The 27,722-nt window shown below is 48.7% G+C and overlaps 1 protein-coding gene and 1 pseudogene across 7 annotated transcripts in view; both read right to left on the reverse strand.

Annotated features, from left to right (window-relative positions):
- The window catches only part of mgat1b (alpha-1,3-mannosyl-glycoprotein 2-beta-N-acetylglucosaminyltransferase b), a 55,814-nt gene that overhangs the window by 23,311 nt on the left and 4,781 nt on the right, over window positions 1-27,722 (reverse strand). For 6 of the 7 annotated variants that reach the window (XR_011587804.1, XR_011587806.1, XR_011587807.1 and 3 more), the window contains exon 2: window positions 13,172-14,054. The gene's annotated coding sequence lies outside the window, so the exon portion shown is untranslated. Of the gene's footprint in view, window positions 1-4,908; window positions 5,000-13,171; window positions 14,055-27,722 lie in introns of those variants that run through there. The other variant, XM_070861383.1, reaches the window with a different exon arrangement.
- On the reverse strand, window positions 4,016-4,195 carry LOC139230765 (U2 spliceosomal RNA; annotated as a pseudogene).

Here is a 27,722-nt window from a genome sequence, read left to right on the forward strand (position 1 = left end):
TCGAAGAGAGCCCGAGAGGTGTTCCTGAACGCAACAATTGGCGAGCAGCATGAACGTGGAAAGCTGTGGTTTGGGGTCTGCTCTCAGGCTGCAGGCAGCGAGTACGTTACAACACCGGCCCACATCGTCCTTTCAGTGAATAGCGAGCCAGGGCAGGGCTGGCAACAGATCACAGGGAATCCTGGACGGTGGACAAGGCTGTCTCCAACTCGGCCGAGTTACAGGCTGGTGTTTTCCGTGGCTCAGTGGGCAGCACTCTGGAAGTCAGAAGGTCGTGGCTTCAAGCCCCACTCCAGGGACTTGAGCACGAAGTCTGGGCTGACACTCCAGTGCAGTGTTGAGGGAGCGCTGCACTGTCTGAGGTGCCGTCTTTCGGACGAGACGTTAAACTGAGGGCCTCGTCTGCTCTCTCAGGTGGATGTAAAAGATCACATTACGCTACTTCGAAGAAGAGCAGGGGAGTTATCCCCGGCGTCCTGGCCAATATTTATCCCTCGCGCAACATAACTAAAACAGATTATCTGGCCATTATCACACTTGCTGTTTGTGGGAGCTTGCTGTGCACAAATCGGCTGCTGCGTTTCCAGCATTACAACAGTGACTACACTCAAAGGGTACTTGATTGGCTGTAAAGCGCTTTGAGAAGTATGATAGTCATGAAAGGCGCTGTATAAATGCAAGTCTTTCTTTCTAAAGCACTTTCCAGCCAGTGAAGTGTACATGGGATGCCCTGAGGTCATGAAAGGCACTATATAAATGTAAGTCTTTCTTTCAAAAGCTGCTATCCGCTTCACGTCTGTGCAGGACGCTGTCAGACTGAGAGTTACGAGAGTCTCGTCTGTCGTGGAAACGCACAGCGCCGTTATTGTTGACCTGCTGATACACATTTCTGTTTCTGCGTGCCGTCCGGCTACAGTCTAACTGTTGCTTCCAAAGCGGAGACGGCGACAGAAGCAGGCTCGCGACCCCAGTCGCTCCAGCCCGATCCCAGTTCACAGGCCGAGCGCAGGGGACAGCGACAGGCTCGGTGTTGGGAGACCAGCGCATGCCAGGAGGCTATCCGACTGTGGACAGCATCACAGGAGAGCACGATACCTGTCCGCACCACGCACTCACTTTCTCATAGGTGTCACAGTACATGGTGAACAAGAGCCGAGACCCTGGTCGCCCTCGCTAGACTTGGATAAAAGAAAAAAAGAACGATTGCATTTATATAGCGTCTTTCACGACCACCGGACGTCTCAAAGCACTTTACAACCAATTAAGTACTTTTGGAGTGTAATCACTGTTGTAATGTGGGAATTGTGGGAGTCATTTGCGCACAGCAAGCTCCCACACACAGCAATGTGATAATGACCAGATAATCTGTTTTTGTTGTGTTGATTGAGGGATAAATATTGGCCCCAGGGCACCGGGGGTAACTCCCCTGCTCTTCATCGAAATAGCAGCCATGGGATCTTTTACGTCCACATGAGAGGGCAGACAGAGCCTCAGTTTAACGTCTCATCTGAAAGACAGTGCATTGCTGAGTGCAGCCTAGATTTTATGTGCTCAAGTCCCTGGAGTGGGACTTGAACCCACAACCTTCTGACTCGGAGAGGAATGTGCTACCCACTGAGGTTCACAGCTGACATGAAACGCACCAATGCTTATTGCAATGTGGACTGCTTTGGTTGCTGTGATCTGGCAGCCTCTGGTCAGCGTATCCCACCTCCTTCCCCCCCACCACCCCACCGTGCTTTACAAGTGACGCGTTAAAAAGCAGTGGACTCTCGAGAGCCTAAAAATAATTTACTTTAAAAGGATCTGCTCCATAGGGAGAAGACATTAGCATCGCAAATGAAAGAAATCTGGAACACACCTCATAAAATATGGAGACAGAGGGAGGGTGGGATAATTAGCTGTTTAAAAAGCTGACACACACGCATTCATGTTTCCACACTACAGCCTGGGAGAGGAAGTGCGACTTTACATACTGGCTGCCAGATCAGTCACAATCCAGCAAACACGGCTGGCTCCTCATTGCCCGACTCCCAACCGACCTGAAAGCTTGCCTCACTAAAGACGAAGAAGAAAACGTTTGGAAACAAACAGGGGGCAATACAGGGGTGGGGGTTTGTATGGGAAGGAGAGACAGACTCGGTGGCCCTGACTTCTTGACGTCAGACTTTTGTGCTGTGAACAACTTTGGATGAGCCCGGTTCGCCCCTCCCTGTCTAGGATGAGCAGAACCGGCTGGTCCGCTCAGGGAAGGTGCACATTACGGCAGCAGTTCCTGATCCTGCACCGTGCCCCGTCCCTTGCTGAAAGCACTGCTGGCTTTCCCCTCACCCCCGCCAACCCCCAATGCCCTCTGCATGGCACAGATCAGCCCAACAACAATGGCTTGTATTTATACAACGCCTTTAACCTGGTGAAACGTCCCAGGAGCGATCATCAAACAACAGGGTTGACACCCTGACAAAGAAGGAAAATAAAGGTCACACCTTGCTGTGCGCAAGTTGGCTGCTACGTTTCCTCCATTACAACAGTGACTCCACTTCAAAAAGTACTTCATTGGCTGTAAAGCGTTTTGGGACACGCTGAGGTCGTGACAGCCGCTGTATAAATGCAGGTCTTTCTTTCAGATCAGAACAGGTGACCAAAAGCTTGGTCGAAGAGGTAGCTTTTAGGCAGGGTCTTGAAGGAGGAGAGAGAGGCGGAGAGGTTTAGGAAGGAAATTCCAGAGCTTAGGTGCCAGGTAGCTGAAGGCACGGTCACCGATGGTGGGGCAAAGGAGCTGGGCGATGCACAAGAGGCCAGAACTGGAACAGCGCAGAGTGCTCGGAGGGTTGTGGGGGCTGGAGGTTGCAGAGGTAGGGAAGGGCGAATACACAGTGGTGTAACCCAGAGCTATTTGAACCAGGAGACCTCAGAGAAGGAGAGGGTTAGAAGGAACTGCAAGGGGTTAAATGACTGTGGAATACATAATGAAAAGATAGAAAGACTTGCATTTATACAGGTGACTTTCACGATCACCGGACGTCCCAAAATCAGATCAATCTAGGCTGACACTCTAGCGCTCTCGTCTACGAGTCAGAAGGTTGCGGGTTCAAGTCCCGCTGAAGAGACTTGAGCACATAACCTAGGCTGACACTCCAGTGCAGTGCTGAGGGAGTGCTGCACCGTCAGAGGTGCCGTCTTTCAGACGAGACATTAAACCGAGGCCCCGTCTGCTCTCGCAGGTGGACGTAAAAGATCCCATGGTACTATTTCGAAGAGGAGCAGGGGAGTTATCCCCGGTGTCCTGGGGCCAATATTTATCCCTCAATCAACATAACAAAAACAGATTATCTGGTCATTATCACATTGCTGTTTGTGGGAGCTTGCTGTGCGCAAATTGGCTGCCGCGGTTCCCACATTACAACAGTGATTACACTCCAAAAGTACTTAATTGGTTGTAAAGTGCTTTGAGACGTTCGGTGATCTTTTCAGAGCACTTTACAGCCAATGAAGTGTAATCACTGTTGAAATGTAGAAATTACATGTGATTGTTGAACACGAATCAATCACTGCATTTGATGAAGTTTATCTAATTCCCTCTTAAATGTCATGATTGTCTTGGGAGAAGATAGTTATGAAAGGGGTAGAAGAAAAGACCTACTATGGATTGAAAAACTCCAGTGGGGGTGCTGGCAACAGCGCGAGGGACCAAATAGCTACCATATGTACTTAAATTTCTCTGACTCATTGCAGCCATCACACACACATGTACACATCCACTGTAAATCAACAGAGTGGAGCGGGTATGTACCAGATGCCCGCAGGGAGTTCCTGACCAACATGGGAACAGGAGCAGGCCATTCAGCCCCTCGAGCCTGTTCCGCCAGTCAGTGAAATCACAGCTGACCTGCGACCTAACTCCATTTTAAGGCCGGCATTTATTTTTTTTTATCCAATTTCGTTCCAGATCAACTCTAACGCCAAAGATCACTTTGCGCCAATGTGTTTGATCTTAGGCCAAAAGGCCGAGAGGCGAAGTTGCACCGTTCCTGGAAATATTGCAATACCAGGTCGGTGCATGGAGTGGACGGGGCAAGCCCCTGATCCAGCTCCCTGTCCAAAAATCAATTCAATATCATGTCCCCATAGGGGATATTAAACTGATAAGAACAGATAGTACACTTGATCTTAGCCAAAAGGCCAAGGCCGGCATTTATTGCCCATCCCCAATTGCCCGAGAAGGTGGTGGTGAGCCGCCGCCTTGAACCGCTGCAGTCCGTGTGGTGAAGGTGCTCCCACAGTGCTGTTAGGGAGAGAGTTCCATGATTGTGACCCAGCCATGATGAAGGAACGGCCGATATATTCCCAAGTCAGAATGGTGTGCGACTTGGAGGGGAACGTGGAGGTGGTGGTGTTCCCATGCGCTCACTGCCCTTGTCCTTCTAGGTGGTAGAGGGCGCGGCTTTGGGAGGTGCTGCCGAAGTCGTCTTGGGTCCGTAACAATGTCCCGTCACAATATTGCCCCCCAATTTTTTTGTCTGGTGCGCGGCCCATTCAAAATTTCGCGAATACGCATAATCTCACACGTGAAAAGACGGCCCCAGGTTACGCGGGACCTCCAGACAGCCACACGGCTTAAAGCGAGCGTTGGCCCGTGGCCCTCCATACACTGACAAAAATCTATCACTCAGTTTTGAAATTTTCAATTGACCTCCAGCCTCAGCAGCTTTTTGGGGACAGAGAGGTCCAGATTTTCACTGCCCTTTGTGTGCACACGTGCGCCCTAACATCACCCCGTGAACAACCCAGCTCTAATTTTAAGGTTATGCCCGCCCTTGTTCTGGACTCCCGCCACCAGAGGAAATAGTTTCTCTCTGTCTACCCGCTCAACTCCTTTTAATCATCTTAAAACCTCAATGAGCTCACCCTTTAATTCCCCACAGCCGAATCTCTGCAAGTGGTCCTCGCAATCTTCTCGTTTAGCCCCCGGTATCATGCTGGTGAAACTATGGTCCGCTGTGAGCCATTGGCCGAGAGCAGGAAGACTCCAGCCCACAGCCACAATCTGCCACACAGGGACTTTCCGAATGATGATTGCGTTGTCACAGGGAGGGGCCAAAAGCTGCCGAGCCACTGCCCTTACATGAAGAGGAAATAACAGAGTGGAAGAGGGAGGAAATCAGTCAGGCTGGGTTCCTAGTATTCCGCTGGGAATATCTGCCGTGGCATTCTCCCAGCCAGCATGTCAACCAAAATAACAACTTGTATTTATATAGCGCCTTTAACGTAGTAAAACATCCCAAGGCGCTTCACAGGAGTGTCAGAAAACAAAATTTGACACCGAGCCACATAAGGAGAAATTAGGGCAGGTGACCAAAAGCTTGGTCAAAGAGGTAGGTTTTAAGGAGGAAAGGGGGAAAGAGAAGTTGCGAGGCTTAGGGAGAGTTTTAGGGAGGGAGTTCCAGAGCTTGGGGCCCAGGCAGCTGAAGGCACGGCCACCGATGGTGGAGTGATTACAATCAGGGATGGTCAGGAGGGCAGAATTAGAGGAGGGCAGACATCTCCTGGGGTTTGTGGGGCTGGAGGAGATTACAGAGATAGGGAGAGGCGAGGTCACGGAGGGATTCGAAAATAAGGATGAGAATTTTGAAATCGAGGCACTGCTTAACCAAAGACCAATGTAGGTCAGTGAGCAAAGGGGAGATGGATGAATGGGGCTTGCATTTATATAGCGCCTTTCACGACCACAGGACGACCCCAAAGTATTTTTTGAAGCGTGGTCGCTGTTGCAACATAGGAAATGGGGCAGCCATTTTGCGCAGAGCGATATCCCACAAACAGCAACGTGATAATGACCAGTTAATCTGTTTTAGTGATGTAGGTTGAGGGCGTAATATTGGTCAGGACACCGGGGATAACTCCCCTGGTCTTCTTCAAAATAGTGCCGTGAGATCATTTACATCCACCGCAGAGGGCAGATGGGAGCCTCGGTTTAACATCTTATCCGACAGTGCCAGCTGGGATGGCGGGACTGACATATCAAGAAAGACTGGATCAACTGGGCTTGTATTCACTGGAGTTCAGAAGAATGAGAAGGGATCTCATAGAAACGTTTAAAATTCTGATGGGTTTAGACAGGTTAGATGCAGGAAGAATGTTCCCAATGTTGGGGAAGTCCAGAACCAGGGGTCACAGTCTAAGGATAAGGGGTAAGCCATTTAGGACCGAGATGAAGAGAAACTTCTTCACCCAGAGAGTGGTGAACCTGTGGAATTCTCTACCACAGAAAGTTGTTGAGGCCAATTCATTAAATATATTCAAAAAGGAGTTAGATGTAGTCCTTACTACTAGGGGGATCAAGGGGTATGGCGATAAAGCAGGAATGGGGTACTGAAGTTGCATGTTCAGCCATGAACTCATTGAATGGCGGTGCAGGCTCAAAGGGCCGAATGGCCTACTCCTGCACCTATTTTCTATGTTTCTATGTGCTCAAGCCCCTGGAGTGGGACTTGAACCCACAACCTTCTGACTCAGAGGCGAGTGTGCTACCCACTGAGCCACGGCTGAAAGAGCCGGTGCGGACTCGACAGGCTGAATGGCCTCCTTCTGTGCTGTACTATTCTATTATTCTATTCCTCCCCCCAAAGTCCCGTGATGTGGAGCCGCACACTGGTCACCAATAAACATTCGCTTTCAAGCCGCGATGCTGCCCCTGCCTAACTCGTTCCTGTTCTGCCTGGAGCCCGGGGCTCGATGAGAGGAGGGTGGGGACAGCCCGGGACTGCGGATTCAGATGTCCGGCTCCCCGCCCGGGTCAAGCTCCCCAGCCGCCCTGACCAACCCCCGTGCCCCGTGCCCATCGAGGGAAAGGAGGCACGTGGCCGCTGCCTCTCCAGATCGCCCCCACACAGCCCGGGCCCAGCAAACCCAGCAGCAACGCAGGCCAGGCCCCCAGGGGAGCAGGGGTCCCACCATCGAGAACGGTGCGAGGGCCATGGTGGGGGGGGGGAAATATCACGCCCTCCGTCCTCGTGTGAGCCCCCCGTCCTGGAGGGGCTGGATGGCCCAGCCCCCCGTTCCGGTGCGCCAATACTAAAAGGAGATAGTTACCGCGGACTCCGGCGATCAACGGGCATCACGAGGCTGGACGCTGATGCGAGATCAGAAGCCGCAATGGCTGCAGAGATCTCGGCAAGAAGCTCAGCCCCTCGGCTCGTCAGTGTGCGGACTCTCTCTCTCTGCTGCGCCCTCAGTGGAGCCGGACTAGAGTCCCGTGCCAGCACTGTCTAGGTGCAGTCTGGCTAATGCGACCAAAGTCCACCCGTGACTAATCATTATGCGATTGGCTAGCTTTGCGTGTCCAGATCAGCGGACACAGAATGCGAGCGCATCAACTCCTTTACACATTAACTCAGGCCAAAGGAATGGAGCACAACAGCCCCTTGCACTGTGACTGGATGTTGCCGAGCACTGCTGAGGAGTGATCGCCGCAGTACCACCAAAAGCAACAGAACAAACTTGCCTTTGTACAGCGCCTTCACAAACCTCAGGACTTTACAGCCAAGGGCCGTAGCCACTGTTGCAATGTCGGAAACTCCCACAAGCAGCATAATGAGATCATGACTAGATAATCCGTGTTTGCTTTTTTAAAAAGTGATGCTGGTCGAGGGATAAATATTGGCCTAATGACTCCCCACCCACGCTTCTTCGAAATAGTGACTGCGGAACCTTTTACATCACCCGAGGGGGCAGACGGGGGCCGCACTTTAACTTCTCCTCTGACAGTGCAGTGCTCCTTTGGTGCTGCACTGCGAGTGTCAGTCTAGGGAGTCTCATTTTGGCATAGAGGGACTTGGGGGTCCTTGTGCATGAAACACAAAAAGTTAGTATGCAGGTACAGCAAGTAATCAGGAAGGCAAATGGAATGTTGGCCTTTATTGCAAGGGGGATAGAGTATCTAAATTGTGACAGATTAGGAAAAGGGGAGGTGCAACGAGACCTGGGTGTCATGGTACATCAGTCATTGAAGGTTGGCATGCAGGTACAGCAGGCGGTTAAGAAAGCAAATGGCATGTTGGCCTTCATAGCGAGGAGATTTGAGTACAGGGGCAGGGAGGTGTTGTTACAGTTGTACAGGGCCTTGGTGAGGCCACACCTGGAGTATTGTGTACAGTTTTGGTCTCCTAACTTGAGGAAGGACATTCTTGCTATTGAGGGAGTGCAGCGAAGGTTCACCAGACTGATTCCCGGGATGGCGGAACTGACCTATCAAGAAAGACTGGATCAACTGGGCTTGTATTCACTGGAGTTCAGAAGAATGAGAGGGGACCTCATAGAAACGTTTAAAATTCTGACGGGTTTAGACAGGTTAGATGCAGGAAGAATGTTCCCAATGTTGGGGAAGTCCAGAACCAGGGGTCACAGTCTAAGGATAAGGGGTAAGCCATTTAGGACCGAGATGAGGAGAAACTTCTTCACCCAGAGTGGTGAACCTGTGGAATTCTCTACCACAGAAAGTTGTTGAGGCCAATTCACTAAATATATTCAAAAGGGAGTAGATGAAGTCCTTACTACTAGGGGGATCAAGGGGTATGGCGAGAAAGCAGGAATGGGGTACTGAAGTTGCATGTTCAGCCATGAACTCATTGAATGGCGATGCAGGCTAGAAGGGCCGAATGGCCTACTCCTGCACCTATTTTCCATGTTTCTATGTATAAAAGCAGAGAAGTCCTGCTACAACTGTACAGGGTATTGGTGAGACCACACCTGGAGTACTGCGTACAGTTTTGGTTTCCGTATTTAAGGAAGGATATACTTGCATTGGACGCAGTTCAGAGAAGGTTCACGAGGTTGATTCCGGAGATTAAGGATTTATCTTATGAAGAATGGTTGAGCAGGTTGGGCCTGTACTCACTGGAGTTTAGAAGACTGAAAGGTGATCTTATTGAAACGTATAAGATTCTGAGGGGGCTCGACAGGGTAGCTGCAGAGAGGATGTTTCCCCTCGTGAGGGAATTTAGAACTAGGGGGAATAGTTTCAGAATAAGGGGTCGACCATTTAAAACGGAAATGAGGAAGAATTTCTTCTCTGAGGGTCGTGAATCTTTACCCCAGAGAGCTGTGGAGGCTAGGTCATTGAATATATTTAAAGTGGCGATAGACAGATTGTTGAACGATAAGGGAATAAAGGGTTATGGGGAGCAGGCAGGAAAGTGGAGCGGAGGCCAAGATCAGATCGGCCATGATCTCATTAAATGGCGGAGCAGGCTCGAGGGGCCGAATGCCCTACTCCTGCTCCTATTTCTTATGTTCTTATAAGCACTCCTGCAGTGTGGCACCTTTCAAACTGCGCTCATTTGTATTGCTCTCCAGCCCCCAGTTCTCTCCTTTTCACCACGGGAAATCTACTTGCTCCACATATTTTTCTTTTAAAATATATAAACTGTCATATCATTGCCTCGTTGTTATCACGTTGAATCGTTTCTTGTTTTGCTACAAAGCTACTTGCAGGCTGTTCAACCCACTAGCTTTCTCTCGGTGACCAGACGGGCTGCTGTTTCTGGGCCCGTCTCCCTGTTCTCCGCCCCCTTCTGAAATGCTATCATGCCCACCAATCCTGATGAAGGGTTTCTCTGCTGAAATGTTAATCTGCTTTTCCCCTTCCGTAGGTGCCGATGGAGCTGCAGTGCATTTCCTGCTTTTGTTCCAGATCTCCAGCGTTTGCAGTTTTTCCCCTTTTTGTTGGCCGTTGCGTATATCCTTAGATACCGGCGTCAGATACTAGCATCTAGCAAGGAGCAGGCCGGCAGCCTGGGGCCCACGCCGACAAAGCCCAGAGACAGGAGCAACACCGCAGGATGTCAACAGAAGCGACAGCTCGAACTCGTCTTAGGGATTCATGGATTTATAGCACATCTGAACCCCTCGATTAGATTCCAGCCTGTAACTCACTCCTGGGTATCCATTATTCTATATATAAACCACCTACACCCCCCAATTAGATTCCAGTCTGTAACTCACTCCTGGGTATCCATTATTCTATATATAAACCAGCTGAACCCCCCGATTAGATTCCAGCCTGTAACTCACTCCCGGGTATCCATTATTCTATATATAAACCACCTGAACCCCTCGATTAGATTCCAGCCTGTAACTCACTCCCAGGTATCCATTATTCTATATATAAACCACCTGAACCCCTCGATTAGATTCCAGCCTGTAACTCACTCCCGGGTATCCATTATTCTATATATAAACCACCTGAACCCCTCGATTAGATTCCAGCCTGTAACTCACTCCCAGGTATCCATTATTCTATATATAAACCACCTGAACCCCTCGATTAGATTCCAGCCTGTAACTCACTCCCAGATATCCATTATTCTATATATAAACCACCTGAACCCCTCGATTAGATTCCAGTCTGTAACTCACTCCTGGGTATCCATTATTCTATATATAAACCACCTGAACCCCTCGATTAGATTCCAGCCTGTAACTCACTCCCAGGTATCCATTATTCTATATATAAACCACCTGAACCCCTCGATTAGATTCCAATCTGCAACTCACTCCCGGGTATCCATTATTCTACATTAATACATTTGCTCTCTCACGTGGATGTAAAAGATCCCATGGCACTATTTTGAAGAAGAGTGGGGGAGTACTCCCCGGTGTCCTGGCCCAATATTTATCCCTCAAACATGATCACGAACAGATTACCTGGTCGTTAACATGTTGCTGTTTGTGGGAGCTTGCTGTGCGCAAATTGGCCGCCACGTTTCCTACAGTGACTACACTCCAAAAGTACTTCATTGGTTGTAAAGAGTTTTGGGATGTCCTGTGATTATGAACGGCACTATATAAATGCACATCTTTATTTTTTTTATAAACATATAAAGCCTCTGAACCCCTCAATTAGATTCCAGCCCGTGTGCACTCATGACCAGCTATTACTCTCGCAAACGCTTTCTGTTCCTGGGCCCTCATATGGTGAAAGGAGTATTTCTCAGAAATAGACCCAAGGTTCAAATCACTTTGCTGGAATGTAATAAATGCCTAACAGTAGGAGGCTTAAGACGCTGAATCACCATCATCAAGACTGTCCAGTGAGCACTTACTCGCTGTGTTGGAGGATTGCAGAGGTGTTCCGCAGTGTTTGCACGATTTGAGAAGGCGGCTTAAACCGACTTGAGGTTCGTAGAATCATAGAATGGTTACAGCACGGAAGTTGGCCATTCAGCCCATCAAGTCCATGCCGGCTCTCAGCAAGTGCACCTCAGCTAGTCCCACTCCCCCGCCCTTTCCTGCAATTTCTTTTCCCTTCAGGTACTTATCCAACTCCCTTTTGAAAGCCGTGATTGAGTCTGCCTCCCCCCCACCCTCTCAGGCAGTGCATTCTAGATCCTAACTTTAAAAACTTTTTTTCTTACGTTGCCTTTGGTTCTTTTGCCAATCACCTTAAATCTGTGTCCTCCGGTTCTCGACCGTTCTGCCAATGGGAACAGTGGCTCTCTATCTACTCTATCCAGACCCCTCATGATTTTGAACACCTCGATCAAATCTCCTCTCAATCTTCTCTGCTCCCAGGAGAACAAACCCAGCTTCTCCAGTCTATCCAAGTTACTGAAGTCCCTCATCCCTGGAACCATTCTCGTATATCTGTTCTGCACCGTCCCCAAGGCCATCACATCCTTCCTAAAGTGTGGTGCCCAGAATTGGACACAATACTCCAGTTGAGGCCGAACCAGTGTTTTACACAGGTTCATCATAATTTCCACTTTTGTACTCGATACCTCTATTTATAAACCCCAGGATCCCATAATCCTTTTCAACCACTTTCTCAACCTGCCCTGCCACCTTCAACGATTTGAGCACATATACCCCCAGATCTCTCATTTAGCTAATATGTCCTCTGCTCAATCTATCTACGAAAATGTATCACTTCGCACTTTTCTGCGTTAAATTCATGCAAGTGCGAGAAAAAGAAAGACTTGCATTTATATAGCGCCTTTCACGATCACCGGACATCTCAAAGCACTTTACAGGTAATGAAGTGCTTTTGGAGTGTAGTCACTGTTGTAATGGGGGAAACGCGGCAGCTATTTTGAGCACAGCAAGCTCCTACAAACAGCAATGTGATAACGACCAGATAATCTATTTTTGTAATGTTGATTGAGGGATAAATATTGGCCAGGACACTGGGGATAACTCCCCTGCGAAATCGTGCCATGGGATCACCTGAGAGAGCAGATGGCGCCTCGGTTTAACATCTCATCCAAAAGACAGAACCTCTGACAGTGCAGTGCTCCCTCAGCACTGCACTGGAGTGTCGGCCTGGATTTTTGTGCTCAAGTCCCTGGAGTGGGACTTGAACCCACAACCTTCTGACCCAGAGGCGAGGGGGCCACTCACTGAGCCACAGCCACAGAACAGTGAGAAAAAGATACAGCGCAGCCCAAAGCGACACGGAGGGCCAGTCAGCAGAGAGTGGAGATCGCAGCGGGGGAAAGATGTTAACTTAAGACAAAGAGGCAAGGTGGGGGGACACGAAGCAGAAGCATCCTACAAGCTGATCGCTGCAAATAAGAAGATTTAGACCCACGACTAGGGCTGCCAGGCTGCAACCGACCACAAAACACACAGCATGCTGCCTTTTTAGGAAGTAGGCTTGAAATCTGAGAGAGAATTTAGAGAGAAGAAAAAAAATACCCCCAGAAACTTGGAACAACAATCTTTTGGCTAAACGTAGGTTTCTTCTCCCCACCCGCCCCTGCGTTGCAGACTGTAATAAAGAGCAAATGGGAGAAAATGGCACCTTCCCAAGGGCTTTGAAAAACCCAGGCAGGTTAAAAGGTCTCACAGTAACAAATGCCTGTAATCTGCCACGACACACACCCAAGGAAGGAAAAAACGGACAATCGAAGACATTCTGGGCTCGGTTTGAAAAAAATCCGGTGAAAGCCAGAAGTTTAAAATAAAAGACATTGCCCGTAAATGAAAGACCTGACAGCCGCGTTTTGTTACGAATATTCTTCCCGTGCGCGCGCACACATTATCGCACCCACATTCCACGCCACAATGCCCGTGAACAGAGAGACTCCTTCGCAGCGCAACAAATACAGTGTCTGCCGCTCTCCGGAACGCTTTCAGCAAGCACGGTGTTAACGAATTAAGAGCACAGTCCTACCGGGAGAGGTGACTCCGATCCTAGCTGCCCATGTCGTTCTCGCAGGGGCTGTCCGGGGGTCGGGCCAAGTGTCAGGCGGAGGGTAAGTGGATCCCTCGGGTCTGCCCCACGTTACTCCAGCTGTGGATTTGCAGAGATGTTGGACGTTCCCAGTTCCTCCTCTCCCTCGTGTGTTCCTGTGTGTGTGTGTGTGTGTGTATATATGTGAGTGAATGTGTGTGCGCGCGCAGAGAGCTGACTTTGCTTTCTGTACTTTGGCAGCCTTGGGTGTTAGCCACTCACCCAGCCCGAGAGGAAATGTGTCACTTCAGGGTAGGCTGCCCAGTCCAGGAAATCTCTCAAACTGTTTGTTCGCAGCATGAGCCAGTGTTCCTGGCGGTTGGCTTTCGAAGGAAAAAGAAATTCCAGTCTGTCGACCGGAGTCGGCCGGTCGCGTTCTCGGGTGCTCGCGGGACGGGTTCGACTTTGAACGGGTGGGCCTGAAGCCAAAGCGGTGCTCCGATTCCGCGCTCGGCGGTGGTGGGGGTGGGGGGGGTTAACCGAACCGTCCGGCTGGTAACGAGGGGGGGGGTGGTGGGGGAGCTGCCCACGCTGATCCTCTCCGGCGCACGGTCGGTCTATCTCGCAAGGTCCGGGCAAAGTCCCCGCCGTTGTCCGTTGTCCGTCGCGTCCCGCGGGCAGACAAGGCAGCAGTCCGTCCCGGTCCTTCAGCAGCCGACAGGCTCTCTGCGCGCCCGGCGGCTCAGGCTGCGTGCTGTGCAATTTACAACATGGCGCTGGCAGCAAGAAAAACACAATGTCCCCCGCTGCCTGCAGTACATAAGGGGGCGTCTCCAGCACACCGGTTCGCACACGCTCTCCCCTGTCGCACGGGAGGGTCTCACTGTGGGATTAGAAAAAAAAACACAAGTCAGGAATAAATTGGCTGCTCCCTTTCCAATCGATATCGCACAGTGTGCATGTCTGACTTTGACATTCTCATCCTCGTGTGTGGAGCCCTCTCTGGCCTCCTTATCTCTGTAACCTCCACCAGCCCTACAACCCTCCGAGATCTCTGCGCTCTTCCAATTCTGGCCTCTTGTCCCTTCTCCGTTTCCTTTGCCCCCGCCATCGGCGGCCGTGCCTTCAGCTGCCTAGGCCCCCAAGCGCTGGAATTCGCTCCCTAAACCTCTCCGCCCCCTTTCCTTTAAGACACTCTTTAAAGACAATCTCTTTGACCAAGGTCACCTGTCCCAATATCTCCCTATGCAATTTATTTGTCTGATTATGCTCCTGTGCAGTGCCTTGGCACGTTTCACTATGTTAAAGACAAGTTGCTGTTACTGCGGGCCAGAACTACATTGGTTGAACTTTGCACCAGTTGGAGTCTATGAAGATTGAAGACGGAGGATGGGAGGCCAGCAGGGAAGATTGATAGGCTGTGTGGTTTTGAAGCTCGGTTGTGTGTTGGATAGGTTACCAAAGTTTTGCATGTACGGTCTGATTCAACCCGAGTGACCAGAGAGGGAGATGGGACAGTGGCAAGGGAGCACAGTTTCATCATCATAGGCAATTCCCCCGTATCGAGGATGACTTGCTTCCACGCCAAAAAGGGATGAGTTCACGGGTGTTTCAATGAAGCACCTAATATTCCAGGTCCTGAGCTACATGTTGAAGGGTGGAACATGAACTGCATACATGTTGTCTGTGCGTGGATTTGTTCAACGTGTGGTGGCCATTGCACACCAGCCACCACACAGGCTTGACAGAGCTAAGTCTTGGTCCAGTGGCAAGGATTACCCAAGACGACTGGAGACCAGCTCTGCTGCACGGACCTAGTGTGCACACACATTGGTGTGGGCTGGCCCCTGCTGCTCCTGTGCCCCGAGCTCGCGCTGCTCCTGGGCCCCGAGCTCGTGTCGCTCCAAGCACAGTTTATGGTCAGGCTGTAAACGGTGGCTTCTATTTTCCCAATGACCAGTTGGAGGAAGTTGGGACGCTGCCATGAACCAATGTTGGGAAAGCGGTCAGCCAACATGGAGGTCGCCATGGGGTTGAAAGAAGTGAAGGAGAGGGTACAGGGGAGATTTCCGAAGACATTACCAGGACTGGAGAATTTTAGCTATGAAGAAAGATTGGATAGGCTGGGGTTATTTTCTTTGGAACAGTGGAGGCTGAGGGGAGACCTGATTGAGGTGTATAAAATTATGAGGGGCCTGGATAGAGTGGATAGGAAGGACCTATTTCCCTCAGCAGAGAAATCTATAACCAGGGGGCGTAGATTTAAAGTAATTGGGGGGAGGTTTAGCGGGGAGGTGAGGAGAACTGTTTTCACCCAGAGGGTGGTGAGGGTCTGGAACTCACTGCCTGAAAGGGTAGTAGAGGTAGAAACCCTTGCCACATTTAAAAAGTACTTGGATGTGTTCTTAAAGTGTCGTAACCTGCAGGGCTACGGACCTAGAGCTGGAAAGTGGGATTAGGCTGGGTAGCTCTTTGTCGTCCGGCCGCAGACACAATGGGCCGAATGGCCTCCTTCCATGTTGTAAAATTCTATGATTCGATGTAGAGCTGGGTGCCACCAGCACACACACATGTAAACTGACCCACTATCTGTGGATCATGACACTGAGGGAAAACACGGCTATGAGGTTGGGGAGTGGGTCAAGGATAGATCCTTTGGGGACCCCGGAGTTGACAATGCAGAGGCGGGAAGAGTAGCCAGAGAAGCGTTGTGTTCAGGTCGGAGGGGAACCACACAAAGACAACCCCCACAGAGCCGGATAATGGGCGGAGAGGCAAGCGAAGGAGGTTGGCGTTGTGAATCCTGCCCAGCACCGCAGGAGGAGGTTGAGCAGGACAAAGAGCAATAATGGCGTAACAGTCACAGAGTACATCATTTGTGACTTTGGATAAAGCGGGGTCACTACTGTGGGGAGGGCAGAAGCAGGACTAGAGGAATTCAAACAGGGAATTAGGAAGGATGGAAATGGAGCTGGGATGTCCCGACGTGCTCGAGATGGACAGTAGGCTAAAGACAGGGGTGGTAATTGGAAAGGATGAACAGATTGAGAGCTGGGGGGGTCGGAGGAAGGGAGTGATGACGGCAGTTTTGAAAGGGAGACGGTATCTCAGTGCAGCAACCCCTTACCACTCAACTCTGCACTAGACAAGTTTTCAAACTGGTGTCCATGGGGACATCGGATGACTGTCTAGGGCCAGGCAAACTGTGAAAACAGGGACTTCATTGTTCCATATTCCATAAATGTGCACGTTTACATATATCTTATTTCTGTTGCTGTAAACAAACGAACAGTTGTTTTCGGCAATCAAAGCACATTATCCTTTAAGTAGCTGACATTTCAGGAAGTGAAGACAGAGCGACCCACAGACAGAAAACCGTAGAAACCACGACTGCACACCATCCCAACACCACTGCCATCGGCTGATCTCTCCCCTCCATCTCTGTACATTCTCCCCCAGTATGATCACTAACCTCCCCTCCATCTCTGTACATTCTCCCCCAGTGTGATCACTAACCTCCCCTCCATCTCGGTACATTCTCCCCCCCAGTGTGATCACTAACCTTCCCTCCATCTCTGTACATTCCCCCCTCCACCCCCAGTGTGATCACTAACCTCCCCTCCATCTCTGTACATTCTCCTCCCCGCCACCCCCCGCCCAGTGTGATCTCTAACCTCCCCTCCATCTCTGTACATTCCCCAGTGTGATCACTAACCTCCCCTCCATCTCTGTACATTCTCCTCCCCGCCCCCCCCACCGCCCAGTGTGATCTCTAACCTCCCCTCCATCTCTGTACATTCCCCAGTGTGATCACTAACCTCCCCTCCATCTCTGTACATTCTCCCCCCAGTGTGATCACTAACCTCTCCCCTCCATCTCTGCACATTCTCCCCAGTGCCATCGCTCACCTTCCCCCTCCATCTCACTACATTCTCCCCCTCTCCCCCTCACTGCTGCCACTGCCTTTGCTGAGGCCACGGGGGGCAGCAGCACATACAAATTCCCTACCGCAGAGAGTTGTTGATGCCAGTTCATTGGATATATTCAAGAGGGAGTTAGATACGGCCCTTACAGCTAAAGGGATCAAGGGGTATGGAGAGAAAGCAGGAAAGGGGTACCGAGGGAATGATCAGCCATGATCTTATTGAATGGTGATGCAGGCTCGAAGGGCCTAATGGCCTGCTCCTGCACCTATTTTCTATGTTTCGAAAGGAAGAGAAGGACTGCTTAGTTCACCAAGTATAAGCACGCGAGGGTCTTTAGACCTTTGTTAGCATCATTATTTTTTGGGATCATATTAAATCTTGAACTTCTCACAAGATTGCCTTCTGTACTTCCATGATTGAACGACATATTCCCATCCTGCTTTTTATTTTAACGGGGTGGGAGACAGAGAGATGTGTGGACGGTCACCAATGAACATTGCGATGTGGTTGCACTAGAGAGGGTACAGAGAGGATTTATGAGGATGTCGCCCAGACTGGAGAATTTTAGCTATGAGGAGAGATTGGATAGGCTGGGGTTGTTTTCTTTGGAACAGAGGGGGCTGAGGGGAGACTTAATTGAGTTGCATAAAAGTATGGAGTGACTGCTGCCAACAACCAGAAGCTGCGCAGAAGCGTACTGCGCATTAATCTGAAACAGGAAGCTTCTGTTTTTCTTTCAAGGAGCCCGCTCTCTCCCGGCATTTTTCCTCAACGAGCCCGTTCCTTCCCGGCATTTGCAAAAAAATGTTTTAACGAGTCTGCTCCTGTGACGAACCTGAAGTGCGCATGCACAGAACACTTCCAGTTCGTTGCCAGCAGTCGTGTCCATAACATTATGAGGGGCCTGGATAGAGTGAATAGGAAGGACCTATTTTCCTTAGCAGAGGGGTCAACAGGGGGCATAGATTTAAAGTAATCCTTATTTTCAAGTCCCTCCATGGCCTCGCCCCTCCCTTTCTCTGTAATCTCCTCCAGCCCCACAACCCCTCTCCCCCCCACCCAGAGATCTCTGTGCTCCTCTAATTCTATCCTCGAGCATCCCTGATCATAATCGCTCAACCACCGGTGGCCGTGCCTTATGTTGCCTAGGCCCCAAGCTCTGGAACTTCCTGCCCAACCTTCTCTGCGTCTCTAGCTCTCTTTCCTTCTTCAAGACACTCCTTAAAACCTACCTTTTTGACCGCTTTTGGTCACTGGCCCTAATTTCTATTTATGTGGCTCGGAATCGTTTTTTTTATCTCATAATATTGGGGCATTTCACTATGTTAAAGTCTTGTTAAATAAATACTTGTTGTTGTTGTAGTAGAGTGGCTAGAAAGCATCTATTTCCCTTAGCAAAGAAGCCAATAACCAGGGGGTATAGATTTCAAGTAAGTGGTAGAAGGATTAAAGGGGAGTTGAGGATAAATGGTTTCACCCAAATGGAACTCACTGCCTGAAAGGGTGGTGGAGGCAGAAACCAGGGGTCACAGTCTAAGGATAAGGGGAAAGCCATTTAGGACCGAGATGAGAAACTTCTTCACTCAGAGAATTGTGAACCTGTGGAATTCTCTACCACAGAAAGTTGTTGAGGCCAGTTCGTTACATTTATGCAAAAAGGAGTTAGATGTGGCCCTTACGGCTAAAGGGATCAAGGGGTTTGGAGAAGGCAGGAATGGGGTACTGAAATTGCATGATCAGCCATGATCATATTGTATGGTGGTGCAGGCTCGAAGGGCCTACTCCTGCACCTATTTTCTATGTTTCTATGAAACCCTCACCACATTTTAAAAAGTACTTGGATGTGCACTTGAAGTGCCATAACCTGCAGGGTTACGGACCAAGTGCTGGAAGGTGGGATCAGGCTGGATAGCTCTTTTTCGGCCGGTGCAAACATGATGGGCCAAATGGCCTCCTGCTGTGCCATAAATTTCTATGATTCTATGAAACACTTAAACAGACTAGTTAGCTCAAATGGCCTGTTTCTGTGTGGTATACTGTCTGCTATCTCGCCATCTCTGTACACACCCCACCCCACCCTCTAGTGCTATCACTAATCCCCCCCTCCCTCGATCGCTGTACATTCCCCTCCCCCAGTGCTATTACCAACCTCTCTCCTCCAATGCTGTCACTAAGCTCTCCCCTTCATCTATGCGTATCCCCCCCCATGCAATCACTAACCTCGACTCACCATTTCTGACCACAATCTCTCATTAACCGCTGTTACTTACAGATCCTCCCTCTCTGACAACCATCCATCACTAGTACGTTTTAAAGAATATAAGAATTAGGAGCAGGAGTCATTGGCCCCTCAAGCCTCAATTCCACTTTCCCGCCCGATCCCCATATCCCTTGATTCCCCTAGACTCCAAAAATCTATCGATCTCAGCTTTGAATATACTCAACGACTGAGCAACCACAGCCCTTTGGGGTAAAGATTTGCAAAGATTCACAACCCTCTGAGTGAAGAAATTCCTCCTCATTCCAGTCTTAAATGGCCGACCCCTGATCCTGATACTGTGCCCCCTGGTTCTAAACTCTCCATCCAGGGGAAACATCCTCTCAGTGCCTACCTATCAATCCCCCTCAGAATCTTGTATATTTCAATGAGATCACCTCTCATTCTTCTAAACTGCAGAGAGTTTAGGCCCAATCTATTCAATCTCTCCTAGTAAAACAACCATCTCATCCCAGGAATCAATCTAGTAAACCTTCATTGCACCGCCTCTAAGGCAAATATGTCCTTCCTCAGAGAAGAAGACCAAAACTGTACACAGTATTCCAGGTGTGATCCCACCAATACCCTGTACAATTGTAGCAAGACTTCCTTACTCTTGTACAGGTGCAGTGTCGAGAATCCAAAACCCTTGGGACCGAGGCCATTCCGGATTCCGGGCTTTACCAGACTTTCGATCGACTTGCTGACGTCACGAATCCGGAAATACCCGAGCCCAGGTTCGGGTATTTCCGGATTTCGGACGTCAGAAAGTGGGGGGGCAGGCCCCGCCGTAGAGGAGCTGTTCGGGCCGGGCCGTCGTAGAGGAGCTGTTCGGGCGGGCCGGCCCCAGTGTGGAGGAGCTGCTCAGGCCGGCCGGCGAGGAGGCCCCGAGGGAAGGGCAGCGGAGGCGAGGGGAGCGCTGGTGATGCGAGGCCCAAGGTTGAGCAGTGGCGGGACCCCCCCCGCCGAGGTCTGCGGGTCCGGACATTTTACGGATTCCGGACGACCCTGCCACGGATCGTCCCGGAGTCCAGATTTTCGACGCTGCACCTGTACTCCAACCCTCTTGCAATAAAAGCCAACATGCCATTTTTTTTCCTAATTGCTTGCTGCACCTGCATGCTAACTTTGTGTGTCTCCTGTACGAGGGCACCCACATTTAATAATTTTTCATCATTTAAAAAATACTCTGTTTTTCTATTCTTCCTACCAAAGTGAATAATCTCACATTTTCCCACACTGCACTCCATCTGTACCATATTGCCCACTCACTTAATCTGTCTACATCCCTTTGCATGCTTTTTGTGTCCTCCTCACAGCTTACCTTCCCACCTAGATTTGTATCATCAGCAACCTTGAATACATCGCACTAAGTCCCTTTATCTAGGTCATTAATATAGATTGTAAATAGATGAGGTTAAAGCACTGATCCTTGTAGCCCCCCACTAGTTACAGCCTGCCATTAACTCCCACTCTGTTTTCTGTCCATTAAACAATCTTCTATCCAAGCTAATATATTACCCCCATCTTGTACCATATCGAATGCATTTTGGAATTCCAAATATAGTACATAGAAACATAGAAAATAGGTGCAGTAGGCCATTCGGCCATTCGAGCCTGCACCACCATTCAATATGATCGTGGCTGATCATGCAACTTCAGTACCCCATTCCTGCTTTCTCTCCATACCCCTTGATCCCTTTAGCCGTAAGGGCCATATCTAACTCCCTTTTGAATATATCTAACGAACTGGCCTCAACAACTTTCTGTGGTAGAGAATGCCACAGGTTCACAATTCTCTGAGTGAAGAAGTTTCTCCTCATCTCGGTCCTAAATGGCTTACCCCTTATCCTGAGACTGTGACCCCTGGTTCTGGACTTCCCCAGCATTGGGAACATTCTTCCTGCATCTAACCTGTTCAATCCCGTCAGAATTTTATATGTTTCTATGAGATCCCCTTCTAAATTCCAGTGAATATAAGCCTCGTAGATCCAGTCTTTCTTCATATGTCAGTCGTGCCATCCCGGGAATCAGTCTGGTGAACCTTCGCTGCACTCCCTCAATAGCAAAAATGTCCTTCCTCAGATTAGGAGACCAAAACTGTACACAATATTCAAGGTGTGGCCTCACCAAGGTCCTGTACAACTGCAATTATACCTCCCTGCTCCTATATTCAAATCCTCTCGCTATGAAGGCCAACATGCCATTTGCATTCTTCACTGCCTGCTGTACCTGCATGCTAACTTTCAATGGCTAATGTACCATGACACCCAGGTCCCGTTGCACCTCCCCTTTTCCTAATCTCACCATTCAGATAATATTCTGCCTTCCTGTTTTTGTCACCAAAGTGGATAACCTCACATTTATCTATATTATACTGCATCTGCCATGCATTTGCCCACTCATCTAACCTGCCCAAGTCACCCTGCAACCTCTTAGCATCCTCCTCATAGCTCACACTGCCACCCAGCTTAGTGTCATCTGCAAACTTGGAGATATTACACTCAATTCCTTCATCTTAATCATTAATGCCAGATGCAAGACAAATGGTGGTAGACGAAAGCAGAGGAAGTGGAACATTATGCTGAAACTCACAATACCAAGATGTTCTTCAGCGCCATCAAGTCAGTCTATGGACCATCAAAACCCAGCACTACTCCACTCCTTTCAGCAGATGGCAGCACTTTGATCAAAGACAGGACTGGCATAAATGAGAGGTGGAGAGAACATTTCAGCAATCTTCTTAATAGATCTTCAACAGTGAATGAAGAAGCACTTGACTCCATACCCCAGCAATCTATCAAAGAAGATCTTGATCTTCCTCCCAGCATGGACGAAGTAAAGAAAGCCATCAACCAGATGAGTACTGGAAAGGCTCCAGGAAAGGATGGAATCCCTGCCAAAATCTACAAGGCAGTAGGCCCAGCAACTCTCGAGGCCTTTCATGACATAACTAGCATCTGGGAAGAGGAAGACATGCCACAGGACTATGATAGTTTCCCTCTACAAGAACAAGGGCAACAAAGCAGACTGTGGCAATTACAGAGGAATATCGCTTCTGTCCATTGCTGGGAAGATCATCGGCCGCATAGTATTGAACCGACTCATAGCTAGTGTCTCAGAAGTAAATCTTCCAGAAACACAATGTGGCTTTCAACCTGGTCAGAGCAGAGCGGGCATGATCTTTGCACTCAGACAAGTGCAGAAGTGCACTGAGCAGAATATGGACCTGTACGCTGTATTTATTGACCTCACTAAGGCTTTTGATACTGTCAACAGAGCAGCGCTGTGGTCAATCTTGACGAAACTTGGGTGTCCAAGGAAGTTTGTCCACATCATTGAGCTGTTTCATGAGAACATGACAGGTGAAGTGCTCTCAGACGGCACAACCACGGCCCCATTTGCCATCTCAAATGGAGTGAAACAAGGTTGTGTACTCGCTCCAGTTCTGTTCAACCTATTCTTTACCTGCGTCTTGAACTATGCCATAAAAGACTTAGAGTTTGGGGTCTACCTGAAATATCGATTAGATGGTTCACTGTTCGAACTCCGCCGCCTTGCTGCAAAGACCAAAGTTCAGAAACAACTCATCCTAGAGGCACTGTGTGCTGACGACTGCACCCTTATGGCACACAAGGAGAGTGACCTACAATTCATACTCAGCAAATTTGCTGAGGCAACAGAATTGTTTGGCCTAACCATCAGCCTTAGTAAAACCGAGGTTCTCTATCAGCCTGCCCCTGGCACCACAGCACCTGGTCCCACAGTCTTCATCGGCAGTATACAACTAAAGTCAGTGCACAGCTTCAAGTACCTTGGCAGCACCATATCAAGTGATAGGCCCTTGGACAAGGAGATTGATGCAAGGATCTGTAAAGCCAGCCAGGCACTTGGTCGCTTGCGCACTAAGGTGTTGAGTCACCACCACATCCAACTGCCAACTAAACTGTTGGTGTATAGAGCAGTCATTCTCTCATCTCTCCTTTATGGATGTGAGACCTGGACACTTTACAGGCGACACACCAAAAAGCTGGAAGCCTTCCACATGCGCAGTGTCAGATCTATACTCCACATACGCTGGCAAGACCGGGTGTCAAACCTTGAGGTTCTGGAGAGAGCACAATCAACTAGCATCGAGGTGATGATCATGCGAGCCCAGTTCCGGTGGGCTGGACATTTCATCCACATGAATGAGTCAAGGATCCCTCATCAGCTTCTTCACGGCGAGCTCTGTGAAGGCCGAAGACACCAGGGGCGCCCCTGCAAGCGCTATAAAGATTGCATTAAGGCTAACCTCCAGTAGTGTGGCATCCGACCAAAGGACCTCGAGAATAAGCAGCTAATAAAATCCAGTGGCGAACCCTCACAAGGACTGCCTGCCAGACCTTCGAAGAAAGCTGATGTCAACGCCTGCGGGACACTAGAGATAGACGACATCAGGTGGCAGTACTGTCAGCATCAGGCACACTAAACTTCCCTTGTCCGGTGTGCAAGAGACTATGTGCATCCAGAATTGGCCTATACAGCCACTTGAAGACACATGCCATTGATGATTAGCACAACAACGTCTTTGTTGGATACGACAGACTACCAAGATATTGTAAATAGCTGGGGTCCCAGCACTGAACCTTGCGGTACTCCACTAGTCACTGCCTGCCATTCTGAAAAGGACCCATTTATTCCTACTCTTTGTTTCCTGTCTGCCAACTAGTTCTCTATCCACGTCAATACATTACCCCCAATACCATGTGCTTTGATTTTGCACACTAATCTCTTGTGTGGGACCTTGTCAAAAGCCTTTTGAAAGTCCAAATACACCACATCCACTGGTTCTCCCTTGTCCACTCTACTAGTTACATCCTCAAAAAATTTTAGAAGATTTGTCAAGCATGATTTCCCTTTCATAAATCCATGCTGACTTGGACCGATCCTGTCATTGCTTTCCAAATGCGCTGCTATTACATCTTTAATAATTGATTTCAACATTTTACCCCTACCGATGTCAGGCTAACCGGTCTATAATTTCCTGTTTTCTCTCTCCCTCCTTTTTTTTTAAAAAAAAGTGGGGTTACATTAGCTACCCTCCAATCCCTAGGAACTGATCCAGAGTTTATAGAATGTTGGAAAATGACCACCAATGCATTCACTATTTCTAGGGCCACTTCCTTAAGTACTCTGGGATGCAGACCATTAGGCCCTGGGGATTTATCGGTCTTCAATCCCATCATTTTCCCTAACACAATTTCCTGATTAATAAGGATTTCCTTTAGTTCCTCCTTCTCGCTAGACCCTCGTTCCCCGAGTATTTCCCGAAGGTTATTTGTGTCTTCCTTAGTGAAGACAGTACCAAAGTATTTGTTCAATTGGTCTGCCATTTCTTTGTTCCCCATTATAAATTCACCTGATTCTGACTGCTAGTTACATCCTCAAAAAACTCTAATAAATTTGTTAAACAAGATTTCCCTTTCATAAAACCACGATGACTCTGCCAAAACATATTATGATTTTCGAAGTGCCCTGTTACCACTACCGTAATAACGGATTCCAGCATTTTCCAAACGAGTGAAGTCAGGCTAACTGGCCTGTAGTTCCCCGTTTCCTCTCTCCCTTCTTTCTTGAATAACAGGGTTTACATTTGCGACCATTCTAGAATCTGGAGAATTTTGAAAGATCACAACCAATGAATCCACCATCTCTGCATCCACTATCTTTTAGAACCCTAGGATGTAGGCCATCAGGTTCAGGGGATTTGACGACTTTTAATGCTATTAGCTTCTCAAGTACTTTTTCTTTACTGATATTAATTACTTTAAGTTTCTCACTCTTATTAGAACCTTGGTTCCCCACTATTTTTGGTATGCTTTTTCTGATAGACAAAATATTTCTTTAAATTCTCTGCCATTTCCTTATACTTATACCCTATTATAATTTCAGCTGTCTCAGCCTCTCGGAGACCAATGCTTACTTTTGCTACTCTTCCATTTTGCATACTTGTAGAAGCTCGTACAATCTGTTTTTATATTTCTCGCTAGTATACGCTCATATGCTATTTCTCTCTCATCAATTTTTGGCCATGCGTTGCTGGTTTCTAAAGCTCTTCCATTACTGAAACTTGCATCAGTGCTGTTTTTATACAGAATCGCTCCCCTCCAAGTGGTCGATTTACATAATAATAGTGTCTCTCCTCTCTCATATTGATAATAGAATCAGTCCTCTCAGTTGTATACTTATATTTTGATTATTGAATCTCCTCCCTATCAGTGTATACTTATATATTGACATAGAATATCTCCTCTCTCTGTGTATATTTATATACTGATTATAGAATCTCCTCTCTCTGTGTATATTTAAATACTAATTATAGAATCTCCTCTCTTTCATTGTATACTTATACATTGATTATAGAATCTCCTCTCTCTGTATATCTATATATTGATTATAGAATCTCTCCTCTGTGTATATGTATATATTGATTGAATATATATAAACCCTTACCCCAACCCTTCATTACTCTACAACCTTCCTACTCTCCTGCCGCCGTCCCAGGCTCGACTCCCTTTTACACAAGCCTGCAGCTTCTCTGTGCCTTTCTTGGCATTCTCCGAAGAGCGCACCATGGCACTCGTCGCTGTCTCCTCACAAGCAGCAACCCCGACTGTCCAATCCTACTCTCTCACCGACCTCACTGTCCAGCTTGCCCGGGTGGGGGAGGAGGCGGGGGTTAACCTCGCCAATCTCCTCTCCGTCCAACTCATCCTTTCAAGCGCTGAAACTGTGGATGCTGGCAGTGAATCAGCCGTCACCGAACCTTTCAAAATATCCTGTGGAATGTCCGTTCACTTGTGAACAAGGCCCTTGCCATCCATGACCTTATCTTGGAAGATTGCATCGCCATCATGGCACTAACGGAAACTTGGCTGAGGGATAATGACACATTACCTTTAATCGAAGCCTCCCTTCCTGGCTATACCTTCCACCACTGGCCCTGCCCAGACCGCCATGGTAACATAGCAACATAGAAAATAGGTGCAGGAGTAGGCCATTCAGCCCTTCGAGCCTGCACCACCATTCAATAAAATCATGGCTGATCATTCCCTCAGTACCCCTTTCCTGCTTTCTCTCCATACCCCTTGATCCCCTTAGCCGCAAGGGCCACATCTAACTCCCTCTTGAATATATCCAATGAACTGGCATCAACAACTCTCTGCGGTAGAGAATTCCACAGATTAACAACTCTCTGAGTGAAGAAGTTTCTCCTTATCTCAGTCCTAAATGGCCTACCCCTTATCCTAAGACTGTGTCCCCTGGTTCTGGACTTCCCCAACATCGGGAATATTCTACCCGCATCTAACCTGTCCCGTCCCGTCAGAATCTTATATGTTTCTATGAGATCCCCTCTTGAAAGCCTTTTGAAAGTCCAAACACACCACATCCACTAGTTCTCCCTTGTGCACTCTACTAGTTACTTCCTCAAAAATTCTAGAAAATTTGTCAAGCATGACTTCCCTTTCATAAATCCATGCTGACTTGGACCGATCCTGTCACTGCTTTCCAAATGCGCTGCTATTTTCATCTTTAATAATTGATTCCAACATTTTCCCACTACTGATGGTGGTGGAGGTGTGGTCCTCATCACCAAATCATACCTTGGTCTGTCCCCCTCCTCCTCCAGCACTTTCTCCTCTTTTGAACATCTCACCTTATTCCACCTCTCACTCAAAATTCTCATTCTCTAAAGCCCACCCAAGTATGATAAAAATGTTATCATGGATATATCCTCACTGCTTTCCTCCCTCAGCCTCTGCATCAAGCGACTTCTCATCCTTCGTGACTTCAACCTCCATCTTTCTCTCCTGAGTGCACTAGGCTCCTGTCCTCTCAATCTCTCCCTCCATGTGAATTCCTCAACCCATATTCATGGCCACCCCCTTGACCTTGCAATCTCTCGTGGCCTTGCTATTCCAACCATGTCAGTTAAAGATAAAGCCATCTCAGACCATTTCCTTTTAGCGCTCTCGACCCACATCGCCCTTTCCCCAATCCAAACCTACTTTCTTCTGCATCTGCCCCTGGAAAAAATTCTCTTACAACTGCACTTATCAACTCCAAACGGTCCAACCTTTGGCCCTCCTTTCACAATGACATTTCTGCAGCTACCAATCTGCTGAACCACACCCTCACCACCTTTGATGCCCTAGTCCCTTTTAAAAAGATTACTCTCTCACCCTGGCCGTTCCCCCGGTACAGCCCTCAGCTTCACTCCCTCAAGTCCAAAGGGCGCAGACTTGAATGGATGTGGCGGACAACATGTTTAGCCATTCACACCAGACCTGGCTCGAACACACAAAACATTATCGGGTCCTACTCT

Source organism: Pristiophorus japonicus, chromosome 19, assembly GCF_044704955.1.
Source record: "Pristiophorus japonicus isolate sPriJap1 chromosome 19, sPriJap1.hap1, whole genome shotgun sequence".
In the NCBI taxonomy this organism is placed as follows: Eukaryota; Metazoa; Chordata; class Chondrichthyes; family Pristiophoridae; genus Pristiophorus; species Pristiophorus japonicus.